General features: G+C 46.2%; 1 non-coding gene across 1 annotated transcript; it reads left to right on the forward strand.

The window, feature by feature from the left end:
* The first annotated feature begins 11,519 nt into the window (after positions 1 to 11,519).
* trnal-aag (transfer RNA leucine (anticodon AAG)) lies at positions 11,520 to 11,601 on the forward strand. The gene has a single exon. It is a non-coding gene; the product is annotated as a tRNA-Leu (tRNA).
* The last annotated feature ends 1,255 nt before the right edge of the window (positions 11,602 to 12,856 follow it).

Here is a 12,856-nt window from a genome sequence, read left to right on the forward strand (position 1 = left end):
ATTTTTACTGGAACCGAATGGAGACTGTTATTTCATCGCTGTTGTGAAACAAAGTCATACGGTGACTCGACTCGTCGTTATTTGGTTTTCGGGCCAATGAGAAAATCGTTCCAATGAATTTCGATGTCATTTGTTATTGAATTTCTCCCATTTACTTCATCTCCGTCCTGGAGACATCGGAAGGGAAAGGTAATCTAATCGAGACTGTGATTGGTGAATTCACTTTTTATGGACCACTCTTGTTATGTTCTTTCTTTCTCTCTTTTCAGCATTGTCTCGGAAGTGGTGGTGCACTCAGTCTCCAGTATGTTTGAAAGAGAAGTTTGGAATTGCCCTGTTGTTAGTTGTGAGATTCCTTTATGGCTCATGCCCCCGGATTGTCTCACATTTAGCATTCATGCTCGCTGTGTCTGAAAATGCATTTGGTTTGCCAGTTTTGTTTGTGTTCCGCGTTAAATGCTTCCTGTTTTGCGATTCGCTCAATACATTACGAATTAACAGGGTTTCTGAGGTAACTTACAGCTGCAAAAGTCCTCAACTGAGAATCTGGGAAAATTTCACTGAGTATGGTCAGTCGGAGCAAAAGTAAGGAAGTCGTTCGTTTCTGCAGTGTTTCACAATACGACCTTTCCCGTGAGCAGTCGAACAGACTAAATGATTGTGCCACAGACTGCGACGGCAAGCTCCGCTAAAAAGTAATCCTTTAAAGCCGGTGTAAGCAACACAACGTTATTGGGGTACACCGCGTGGAAACAGATACTTCGGTGTATCTCGTCCATGCTCACCACATCGCCAAAATTAAACAAGTCCCATGAAACAACGAGCTATTGGAAACAGAAAGGTGAAAGGTAAAATGGCTTCAACTGTCAGTGCTGGATGCCACTGAGCCGCAGCACGGCTGGCTGAGGCTAGTTTCTGTAGTGTAGTGGTCATCACGCTCGCCTTGCACGCGAAAGGTGCCCATTTCGAAAGTGCGCAGAAACTGCTTTGTTCTTCAACTGCGGCCTTTTACATGGTCAAGAACGGAGTTTTCTTGCTTGCTTTCCCATCTGCAAACCTGCCTTCGAATTTGCTTGAACAAATGTGCTCTCGTAGTGAAATGTAATGCAAATCCATTTAATTACTGTGCAAAGCATTGTAAAGTTTTTCTCCAACCTGGTTCTGTTCATATGCCATTCCGTTTGAGAGTGTAGTTACCGCCTTCTGATCCTTTCACGAAGAGCAGTTCCGCATTTGCATTCCTTGCGCAGGCGGCCCGGTTCAAAGACAGGGAAGAAGCTGATGCGCTGGTGTCACAGCGCACCACGGATTCCTGAACTAGTCTGTCTGTCAAATGTACCCCAAAGCCGTCTCTGAAAGACCTCATTTGGAAGCTGTCTGTCGTTATTCAACGTGCGAGAGTTGGCACCAGAGGTCCTGAAGCATGTTTTGGAGCAGTTCGCACGTTAGTGGCTCATTCAATCAGCAACAGCAACGAAAGAAATTACACTCTCAGAGGAACCTCTGGACCTGTGCTTTCATAGCGTCGCTAGTTTTAAGTGCGCCCCGAGATCTAAGCCACGTCGGAACTGAAACGGAGGAATCGACAGAGAGGCTACAGAATGACATCGCATCCATTTGGTTTTCTTTAAATCACTGACGAGCAGGAAAATGTAAACTGGGAGGGCGAGTGGGGAAGTGAGGCAGTTGCAGCTCTGGTGAAATTCCTTCTTTGTGATTCACTCAGCAACCAGAGACGTGAAGGTGACTCAGGCGTGAGAGCTCTTCACATCGAGAACAAAAAAGCACTCAAGGGCAGTTAGCACCTCTTCCGGAGCGGGGTGTGTGTGAGCTAATTACCTTATGACTTCTGTTACGATGTTCAGAAAGTGCCTTTTAGATTGATGTGAACTGAGACTGCATTTCTAATAAGCACCGTGGAGTTTAGCAAAATTTATTGAGTCGCTTCTCCTCGAATCCCACACAGGTTTCCTACTCAGTTGGTATCCATGTGGCTCATGTCCAGGAATTAACATCTCTGCAGCAAATTGCACGGTTAAGGTAAAAGGCAAGGAAAGTGGCATCTCGAACTGGCTCCGAGGTCAGAGCATCCTCACAATGTGTTCTGTCGTTCTCGGAATGTAATGCTACCTCCGGTTTTAGGGTGGAGAACATTCTTTGGGACTCTTATTTTGCAAAACAGACACAGTGACTGTAACTATGCTGCACAGTATGATGTGGAACACGGCCTGCTCAGCTTTGTGCATTTTCCCTGTAGTCCGGTGTGTTTCGTGTTCGGTGTAAACGTGAAAGGTGTCCTGTTTCGAGCAATGGGTGAAATCATTTAGCAAAGCAAGAATCGAAATTGCAGTAATGTCAAGCAGCTCATGGTAATTTGACCAATATCATAACCGATCATATGTTCTCACGCACTCACAGATACATTTGTAGCTGAAAAGAGTCTGAGAAGATAGACTCAGCATACCATTGATTTTTGTCTGGATTGATGGGCTATCATTGTCTGCTGCGAAATTGATATTGTAGACGGGCACATCCCAGCAGCTGTGCGAGTCGGAGAGGGGAAATGGAACCCTTTTCACGTGACTTTGCATGTGTTGTTATGCAGGAGCACAATTGGAAGTGCAAGAAAATGAGCGGCCGCGGGCGGCTGTTAGTGTGGCCGAGCGGTTTAAGGCGCTGGATTAAGGCTCCGGTCTCGACAGAGGCGTGGGTTCGAATCCCACCGCTGCCATTTCTGCTGATCAACTCCAACGACGCCGCTTGTTCCAATGCGGTTTCGACCCCTGCTGCATTTCTGTTTGAAACAGAAGAAAAATGAGTTTGCTTCCCGTGGAATTAACTGTGGTGTGGTAAAGTGCCGAATTTTCCGAAGTGTCTGTGCTGTCATGATCGTGTTCGCCTCCCGCGCGGAAAATCGCAAGCAGCTCTGCTGTTGCTTTACGTTCCACGCAAGTTGAATTTTTACTGGAACCGAATGGAGACTGTTATTTCATCGCTGTTGTGAAACAAAGTCATACGGTGACTCGACTCGTCGTTATTTGGTTTTCGGGCCAATGAGAAAATCGTTCCAATGAATTTCGATGTCATTTGTTATTGAATTTCTCCCATTTACTTCATCTCCGTCCTGGAGACATCGGAAGGGAAAGGTAATCTAATCGAGACTGTGATTGGTGAATTCACTTTTTATGGACCACTCTTGTTATGTTCTTTCTTTCTCTCTTTTCAGCATTGTCTCGGAAGTGGTGGTGCACTCAGTCTCCAGTATGTTTGAAAGAGAAGTTTGGAATTGCCCTGTTGTTAGTTGTGAGATTCCTTTATGGCTCATGCCCCCGGATTGTCTCACATTTAGCATTCATGCTCGCTGTGCCTGAAAATGCATTTGGTTTGCCAGTTTTGTTTGTGTTCCGCGTTAAATGCTTCCTGTTTTGCGATTCGCTCAATACATTACGAATTAACAGGGTTTCTGAGGTAACTTACAGCTGCAAAAGTCCTCAACTGAGAATCTGGGAAAATTTCTCTGAGTATGGTCAGTCGGAGCAAAAGTAAGGAAGTCGTTCGTTTCTGCAGTGTTTCACAATACGACCTTTCCCGTGAGCAGTCGAACAGACTAAATGGTTGTGCCACAGACTGCGACGGCAAGCTCCGCTAAAAAGTAATCCTTTAAAGCCGGTGTAAGCAACACAACGTTATTGGGGTACACCGCGTGGAAACAGATACTTCGGTGTATCTCGTCCATGCTCACCACATCGCCAAAATTAAACAAGTCCCATGAAACAACGAGCTATTGGAAACAGAAAGGTGAAAGGTAAAATGGCTTCAACTGTCAGTGCTGGATGCCACTGAGCCGCAGCACGGCTGGCTGAGGCTAGTTTCTGTAGTGTAGTGGTCATCACGCTCGCCTTGCACGCGAAAGGTGCCCATTTCGAAAGTGCGCAGAAACTGCTTTGTTCTTCAACTGCGGCCTTTTACATGGTCAAGAACGGAGTTTTCTTGCTTGCTTTCCCATCTGCAAACCTGCCTTCGAATTTGCTTGAACAAATGTGCTCTCGTAGTGAAATGTAATGCAAATCCATTTAATTACTGTGCAAAGCATTGTAAAGTTTTTCTCCAACCTGGTTCTGTTCATATGCCATTCCGTTTGAGAGTGTAGTTACCGCCTTCTGATCCTTTCACGAAGAGCAGTTCCGCATTTGCATTCCTTGCGCAGGCGGCCCGGTTCAAAGACAGGGAAGAAGCTGATGCGCTGGTGTCACAGCGCACCACGGATTCCTGAACTAGTCTGTCTGTCAAATGTACCCCAAAGCCGTCTCTGAAAGACCTCATTTGGAAGCTGTCTGTCGTTATTCAACGTGCGAGAGTTGGCACCAGAGGTCCTGAAGCATGTTTTGGAGCAGTTCGCACGTTAGTGGCTCATTCAATCAGCAACAGCAACGAAAGAAATTACACTCTCAGAGGAACCTCTGGACCTGTGCTTTCATAGCGTCGCTAGTTTTAAGTGCGCCCCGAGATCTAAGCCACGTCGGAACTGAAACGGAGGAATCGACAGAGAGGCTACAGAATGACATCGCATCCATTTGGTTTTCTTTAAATCACTGACGAGCAGGAAAATGTAAACTGGGAGGGCGAGTGGGGAAGTGAGGCAGTTGCAGCTCTGGTGAAATTCCTTCTTTGTGATTCACTCAGCAACCAGAGACGTGAAGGTGACTCAGGCGTGAGAGCTCTTCACATCGAGAACAAAAAAGCACTCAAGGGCAGTTAGCACCTCTTCCGGAGCGGGGTGTGTGTGAGCTAATTACCTTATGACTTCTGTTACGATGTTCAGAAAGTGCCTTTTAGATTGATGTGAACTGAGACTGCATTTCTAATAAGCACCGTGGAGTTTAGCAAAATTTATTGAGTCGCTTCTCCTCGAATCCCACACAGGTTTCCTACTCAGTTGGTATCCATGTGGCTCATGTCCAGGAATTAACATCTCTGCAGCAAATTGCACGGTTAAGGTAAAAGGCAAGGAAAGTGGCATCTCGAACTGGCTCCGAGGTCAGAGCATCCTCACAATGTGTTCTGTCGTTCTCGGAATGTAATGCTACCTCCGGTTTTAGGGTGGAGAACATTCTTTGGGACTCTTATTTTGCAAAACAGACACAGTGACTGTAACTATGCTGCACAGTATGATGTGGAACACGGCCTGCTCAGCTTTGTGCATTTTCCCTGTAGTCCGGTGTGTTTCGTGTTCGGTGTAAACGTGAAAGGTGTCCTGTTTCGAGCAATGGGTGAAATCATTTAGCAAAGCAAGAATCGAAATTGCAGTAATGTCAAGCAGCTCATGGTAATTTGACCAATATCATAACCGATCATATGTTCTCACGCACTCACAGATACATTTGTAGCTGAAAAGAGTCTGAGAAGATAGACTCAGCATACCATTGATTTTTGTCTGGATTGATGGGCTATCATTGTCTGCTGCGAAATTGATATTGTAGACGGGCACATCCCAGCAGCTGTGCGAGTCGGAGAGGGGAAATGGAACCCTTTTCACGTGACTTTGCATGTGTTGTTATGCAGGAGCACAATTGGAAGTGCAAGAAAATGAGCGGCCGCGGGCGGCTGTTAGTGTGGCCGAGCGGTTTAAGGCGCTGGATTAAGGCTCCGGTCTCGACAGAGGCGTGGGTTCGAATCCCACCGCTGCCATTTCTGCTGATCAACTCCAACGACGCCGCTTGTTCCAATGCGGTTTCGACCCCTGCTGCATTTCTGTTTGAAACAGAAGAAAAATGAGTTTGCTTCCCGTGGAATTAACTGTGGTGTGGTAAAGTGCCGAATTTTCCGAAGTGTCTGTGCTGTCATGATCGTGTTCGCCTCCCGCGCGGAAAATCGCAAGCAGCTCTGCTGTTGCTTTACGTTCCACGCAAGTTGAATTTTTACTGGAACCGAATGGAGACTGTTATTTCATCGCTGTTGTGAAACAAAGTCATACGGTGACTCGACTCGTCGTTATTTGGTTTTCGGGCCAATGAGAAAATCGTTCCAATGAATTTCGATGTCATTTGTTATTGAATTTCTCCCATTTACTTCATCTCCGTCCTGGAGACATCGGAAGGGAAAGGTAATCTAATCGAGACTGTGATTGGTGAATTCACTTTTTATGGACCACTCTTGTTATGTTCTTTCTTTCTCTCTTTTCAGCATTGTCTCGGAAGTGGTGGTGCACTCAGTCTCCAGTATGTTTGAAAGAGAAGTTTGGAATTGCCCTGTTGTTAGTTGTGAGATTCCTTTATGGCTCATGCCCCCGGATTGTCTCACATTTAGCATTCATGCTCGCTGTGCCTGAAAATGCATTTGGTTTGCCAGTTTTGTTTGTGTTCCGCGTTAAATGCTTCCTGTTTTGCGATTCGCTCAATACATTACGAATTAACAGGGTTTCTGAGGTAACTTACAGCTGCAAAAGTCCTCAACTGAGAATCTGGGAAAATTTCTCTGAGTATGGTCAGTCGGAGCAAAAGTAAGGAAGTCGTTCGTTTCTGCAGTGTTTCACAATACGACCTTTCCCGTGAGCAGTCGAACAGACTAAATGGTTGTGCCACAGACTGCGACGGCAAGCTCCGCTAAAAAGTAATCCTTTAAAGCCGGTGTAAGCAACACAACGTTATTGGGGTACACCGCGTGGAAACAGATACTTCGGTGTATCTCGTCCATGCTCACCACATCGCCAAAATTAAACAAGTCCCATGAAACAACGAGCTATTGGAAACAGAAAGGTGAAAGGTAAAATGGCTTCAACTGTCAGTGCTGGATGCCACTGAGCCGCAGCACGGCTGGCTGAGGCTAGTTTCTGTAGTGTAGTGGTCATCACGCTCGCCTTGCACGCGAAAGGTGCCCATTTCGAAAGTGCGCAGAAACTGCTTTGTTCTTCAACTGCGGCCTTTTACATGGTCAAGAACGGAGTTTTCTTGCTTGCTTTCCCATCTGCAAACCTGCCTTCGAATTTGCTTGAACAAATGTGCTCTCGTAGTGAAATGTAATGCAAATCCATTTAATTACTGTGCAAAGCATTGTAAAGTTTTTCTCCAACCTGGTTCTGTTCATATGCCATTCCGTTTGAGAGTGTAGTTACCGCCTTCTGATCCTTTCACGAAGAGCAGTTCCGCATTTGCATTCCTTGCGCAGGCGGCCCGGTTCAAAGACAGGGAAGAAGCTGATGCGCTGGTGTCACAGCGCACCACGGATTCCTGAACTAGTCTGTCTGTCAAATGTACCCCAAAGCCGTCTCTGAAAGACCTCATTTGGAAGCTGTCTGTCGTTATTCAACGTGCGAGAGTTGGCACCAGAGGTCCTGAAGCATGTTTTGGAGCAGTTCGCACGTTAGTGGCTCATTCAATCAGCAACAGCAACGAAAGAAATTACACTCTCAGAGGAACCTCTGGACCTGTGCTTTCATAGCGTCGCTAGTTTTAAGTGCGCCCCGAGATCTAAGCCACGTCGGAACTGAAACGGAGGAATCGACAGAGAGGCTACAGAATGACATCGCATCCATTTGGTTTTCTTTAAATCACTGACGAGCAGGAAAATGTAAACTGGGAGGGCGAGTGGGGAAGTGAGGCAGTTGCAGCTCTGGTGAAATTCCTTCTTTGTGATTCACTCAGCAACCAGAGACGTGAAGGTGACTCAGGCGTGAGAGCTCTTCACATCGAGAACAAAAAAGCACTCAAGGGCAGTTAGCACCTCTTCCGGAGCGGGGTGTGTGTGAGCTAATTACCTTATGACTTCTGTTACGATGTTCAGAAAGTGCCTTTTAGATTGATGTGAACAGAGACTGCATTTCTAATAAGCACCGTGGAGCTTAGCAAAATTTATTGAGTCGCTTCTCCTCGAATCCCACACAGGTTTCCTACTCAGTTGGTATCCATGTGGCTCATGTCCAGGAATTAACATCTCTGCAGCAAATTGCACGGTTAAGGTAAAAGGCAAGGAAAGTGGCATCTCGAACTGGCTCCGAGGTCAGAGCATCCTCACAATGTGTTCTGTCGTTCTCGGAATGTAATGCTACCTCCGGTTTTAGGGTGGAGAACATTCTTTGGGACTCTTATTTTGCAAAACAGACACAGTGACTGTAACTATGCTGCACAGTATGATGTGGAACACGGCCTGCTCAGCTTTGTGCATTTTCCCTGTAGTCCGGTGTGTTTCGTGTTCGGTGTAAACGTGAAAGGTGTCCTGTTTCGAGCAATGGGTGAAATCATTTAGCAAAGCAAGAATCGAAATTGCAGTAATGTCAAGCAGCTCATGGTAATTTGACCAATATCATAACCGATCATATGTTCTCACGCACTCACAGATACATTTGTAGCTGAAAAGAGTCTGAGAAGATAGACTCAGCATACCATTGATTTTTGTCTGGATTGATGGGCTATCATTATCTGCTGCGAAATTGATATTGTAGACGGGCACATCCCAGCAGCTGTGCGAGTCGGAGAGGGGAAATGGAACCCTTTTCACGTGACTTTGCATGTGTTGTTATGCAGGAGCACAATTGGAAGTGCAAGAAAATGAGCGGCCGCGGGCGGCTGGTAGTGTGGCCGAGCGGTTTAAGGCGCTGGATTAAGGCTCCGGTCTCGACAGAGGCGTGGGTTCGAATCCCACCGCTGCCATTTCTGCTGATCAACTCCAACGACGCCGCTTGTTCCAATGCGGTTTCGACCCCTGCTGCATTTCTGTTTGAAACAGAAGAAAAATGAGTTTGCTTCCCGTGGAATTAACTGTGGTGTGGTAAAGTGCCGAATTTTCCGAAGTGTCTGTGCTGTCATGATCGTGTTCGCCTCCCGCGCGGAAAATCGCAAGCAGCTCTGCTGTTGCTTTACGTTCCACGCAAGTTGAATTTTTTTGGAACCGAATGGAGACTGTTATTTCATCGCTGTTGTGAAACAAAGTCATACGGTGACTCGACTCGTCGTTATTTGGTTTTCGGACCAATGAGAAAATCGTTCCAATGAATTTCGATGTCATTTGTTATTGAATTTCTCCCATTTACTTCATCTCCGTCCTGGAGACATCGGAAGGGAAAGGTAATCTAATCGAGACTGTGATTGGTGAATTCACTTTTTATGGACCACTCTTGTTATGTTCTTTCTTTCTCTCTTTTCAGCATTGTCTCGGAAGTGGTGGTGCACTCAGTCTCCAGTATGTTTGAAAGAGAAGTTTGGAATTGCCCTGTTGTTAGTTGTGAGATTCCTTTATGGCTCATGCCCCCGGATTGTCTCACATTTAGCATTCATGCTCGCTGTGTCTGAAAATGCATTTGGTTTGCCAGTTTTGTTTGTGTTCCGCGTTAAATGCTTCCTGTTTTGCGATTCGCTCAATACATTACGAATTAACAGGGTTTCTGAGGTAACTTACAGCTGCAAAAGTCCTCAACTGAGAATCTGGGAAAATTTCACTGAGTATGGTCATTCGGAGCAAAAGTAAGGAAGTCGTTCGTTTCTGCAGTGTTTCACAATACGACCTTTCCCGTGAGCAGTCGAACAGACTAAATGATTGTGCCACAGACTGCGACGGCAAGCTCCGCTAAAAAGTAATCCTTTAAAGCCGGTGTAAGCAACACAACGTTATTGGGGTACACCGCGTGGAAACAGATACTTCGGTGTATCTCGTCCATGCTCACCACATCGCCAAAATTAAACAAGTCCCATGAAACAACGAGCTATTGGAAACAGAAAGGTGAAAGGTAAAATGGCTTCAACTGTCAGTGCTGGATGCCACTGAGCCGCAGCACGGCTGGCTGAGGCTAGTTTCTGTAGTGTAGTGGTCATCACGCTCGCCTTGCACGCGAAAGGTGCCCATTTCGAAAGTGCGCAGAAACTGCTTTGTTCTTCAACTGCGGCCTTTTACATGGTCAAGAACGGAGTTTTCTTGCTTGCTTTCCCATCTGCAAACCTGCCTTCGAATTTGCTTGAACAAATGTGCTCTCGTAGTGAAATGTAATGCAAATCCATTTAATTACTGTGCAAAGCATTGTAAAGTTTTTCTCCAACCTGGTTCTGTTCATATGCCATTCCGTTTGAGAGTGTAGTTACCGCCTTCTGATCCTTTCACGAAGAGCAGTTCCGCATTTGCATTCCTTGCGCAGGCGGCCCGGTTCAAAGACAGGGAAGAAGCTGATGCGCTGGTGTCACAGCGCACCACGGATTCCTGAACTAGTCTGTCTGTCAAATGTACCCCAAAGCCGTCTCTGAAAGACCTCATTTGGAAGCTGTCTGTCGTTATTCAACGTGCGAGAGTTGGCACCAGAGGTCCTGAAGCATGTTTTGGAGCAGTTCGCACGTTAGTGGCTCATTCAATCAGCAACAGCAACGAAAGAAATTACACTCTCAGAGGAACCTCTGGACCTGTGCTTTCATAGCGTCGCTAGTTTTAAGTGCGCCCCGAGATCTAAGCCACGTCGGAACTGAAACGGAGGAATCGACAGAGAGGCTACAGAATGACATCGCATCCATTTGGTTTTCTTTAAATCACTGACGAGCAGGAAAATGTAAACTGGGAGGGCGAGTGGGGAAGTGAGGCAGTTGCAGCTCTGGTGAAATTCCTTCTTTGTGATTCACTCAGCAACCAGAGACGTGAAGGTGACTCAGGCGTGAGAGCTCTTCACATCGAGAACAAAAAAGCACTCAAGGGCAGTTAGCACCTCTTCCGGAGCGGGGTGTGTGTGAGCTAATTACCTTATGACTTCTGTTACGATGTTCAGAAAGTGCCTTTTAGATTGATGTGAACAGAGACTGCATTTCTAATAAGCACCGTGGAGTTTAGCAAAATTTATTGAGTCGCTTCTCCTCGAATCCCACACAGGTTTCCTACTCAGTTGGTATCCATGTGGCTCATGTCCAGGAATTAACATCTCTGCAGCAAATTGCACGGTTAAGGTAAAAGGCAAGGAAAGTGGCATCTCGAACTGGCTCCGAGGTCAGAGCATCCTCACAATGTGTTCTGTCGTTCTCGGAATGTAATGCTACCTCCGGTTTTAGGGTGGAGAACATTCTTTGGGACTCTTATTTTGCAAAACAGACACAGTGACTGTAACTATGCTGCACAGTATGATGTGTAACACGGCCTGCTCAGCTTTGTGCATTTTCCCTGTAGTCCGGTGTGTTTCGTGTTCGGTGTAAACGTGAAAGGTGTCCTGTTTCGAGCAATGGGTGAAATCATTTAGCAAAGCAAGAATCGAAATTGCAGTAATGTCAAGCAGCTCATGGTAATTTGACCAATATCATAACCGATCATATGTTCTCACGCACTCACAGATACATTTGTAGCTGAAAAGAGTCTGAGAAGATAGACTCAGCATACCATTGATTTTTGTCTGGATTGATGGGCTATCATTATCTGCTGCGAAATTGATATTGTAGACGGGCACATCCCAGCAGCTGTGCGAGTCGGAGAGGGGAAATGGAACCCTTTTCACGCGACTTTGCATGTGTTGTTATGCAGGAGCACAATTGGAAGTGCAAGAAAATGAGCGGCTGCGGGCGGCTGGTAGTGTGGCCGAGCGGTTTAAGGCGCTGGATTAAGGCTCCAGTCTCGACAGAGGCGTGGGTTCGAATCCCACCGCTGCCATTTCTGCTGATCAACTCCAACGACGCCGCTTGTTCCAATGCGGTTTCGACCCCTGCTGCATTTCTGTTTGAAACAGAAGAAAAATGAGTTTGCTTCCCGTGGAATTAACTGTGGTGTGGTAAAGTGCCGAATTTTCCGAAGTGTCTGTGCTGTCATGATCGTGTTCGCCTCCCGCGCGGAAAATCGCAAGCAGCTCTGCTGTTGCTTTACGTTCCACGCAAGTTGAATTTTTACTGGAACCGAATGGAGACTGTTATTTCATCGCTGTTGTGAAACAAAGTCATACGGTGACTCGACTCGTCGTTATTTGGTTTTCGGGCCAATGAGAAAATCGTTCCAATGAATTTCGATGTCATTTGTTATTGAATTTCTCCCATTTACTTCATCTCCGTCCTGGAGACATCGGAAGGGAAAGGTAATCTAATCGAGACTGTGATTGGTGAATTCACTTTTTATGGACCACTCTTGTTATGTTCTTTCTTTCTCTCTTTTCAGCATTGTCTCGGAAGTGGTGGTGCACTCAGTCTCCAGTATGTTTGAAAGAGAAGTTTGGAATTGCCCTGTTGTTAGTTGTGAGATTCCTTTATGGCTCATGCCCCCGGATTGTCTCACATTTAGCATTCATGCTCGCTGTGTCTGAAAATGCATTTGGTTTGCCAGTTTTGTTTGTGTTCCGCGTTAAATGCTTCCTGTTTTGCGATTCGCTCAATACATTACGAATTAACAGGGTTTCTGAGGTAACTTACAGCTGCAAAAGTCCTCAACTGAGAATCTGGGAAAATTTCACTGAGTATGGTCAGTCGGAGCAAAAGTAAGGAAGTCGTTCGTTTCTGCAGTGTTTCACAATACGACCTTTCCCGTGAGCAGTCGAACAGACTAAATGATTGTGCCACAGACTGCGACGGCAAGCTCCGCTAAAAAGTAATCCTTTAAAGCCGGTGTAAGCAACACAACGTTATTGGGATACACCGCGTGGAAACAGATACTTCGGTGTATCTCGTCCATGCTCACCACATCGCCAAAATTAAACAAGTCCCATGAAACAACGAGCTATTGGAAACAGAAAGGTGAAAGGTAAAATGGCTTCAACTGTCAGTGCTGGATGCCACTGAGCCGCAGCACGGCTGGCTGAGGCTAGTTTCTGTAGTGTAGTGGTCATCACGCTCGCCTTGCACGCGAAAGGTGCCCATTTCGAAAGTGCGCAGAAACTGCTTTGTTCTTCAACTGCGGCCTTTTACATGGTCAAGAACGGAGT

This window comes from Chiloscyllium plagiosum, unplaced genomic scaffold (genome assembly GCF_037043375.1).
Source record: "Chiloscyllium plagiosum isolate Xiang-an unplaced genomic scaffold, Cpla_swu_hap1 HiC_scaffold_39, whole genome shotgun sequence".
NCBI lineage: Eukaryota > Metazoa > Chordata > Chondrichthyes > Orectolobiformes > Hemiscylliidae > Chiloscyllium > Chiloscyllium plagiosum.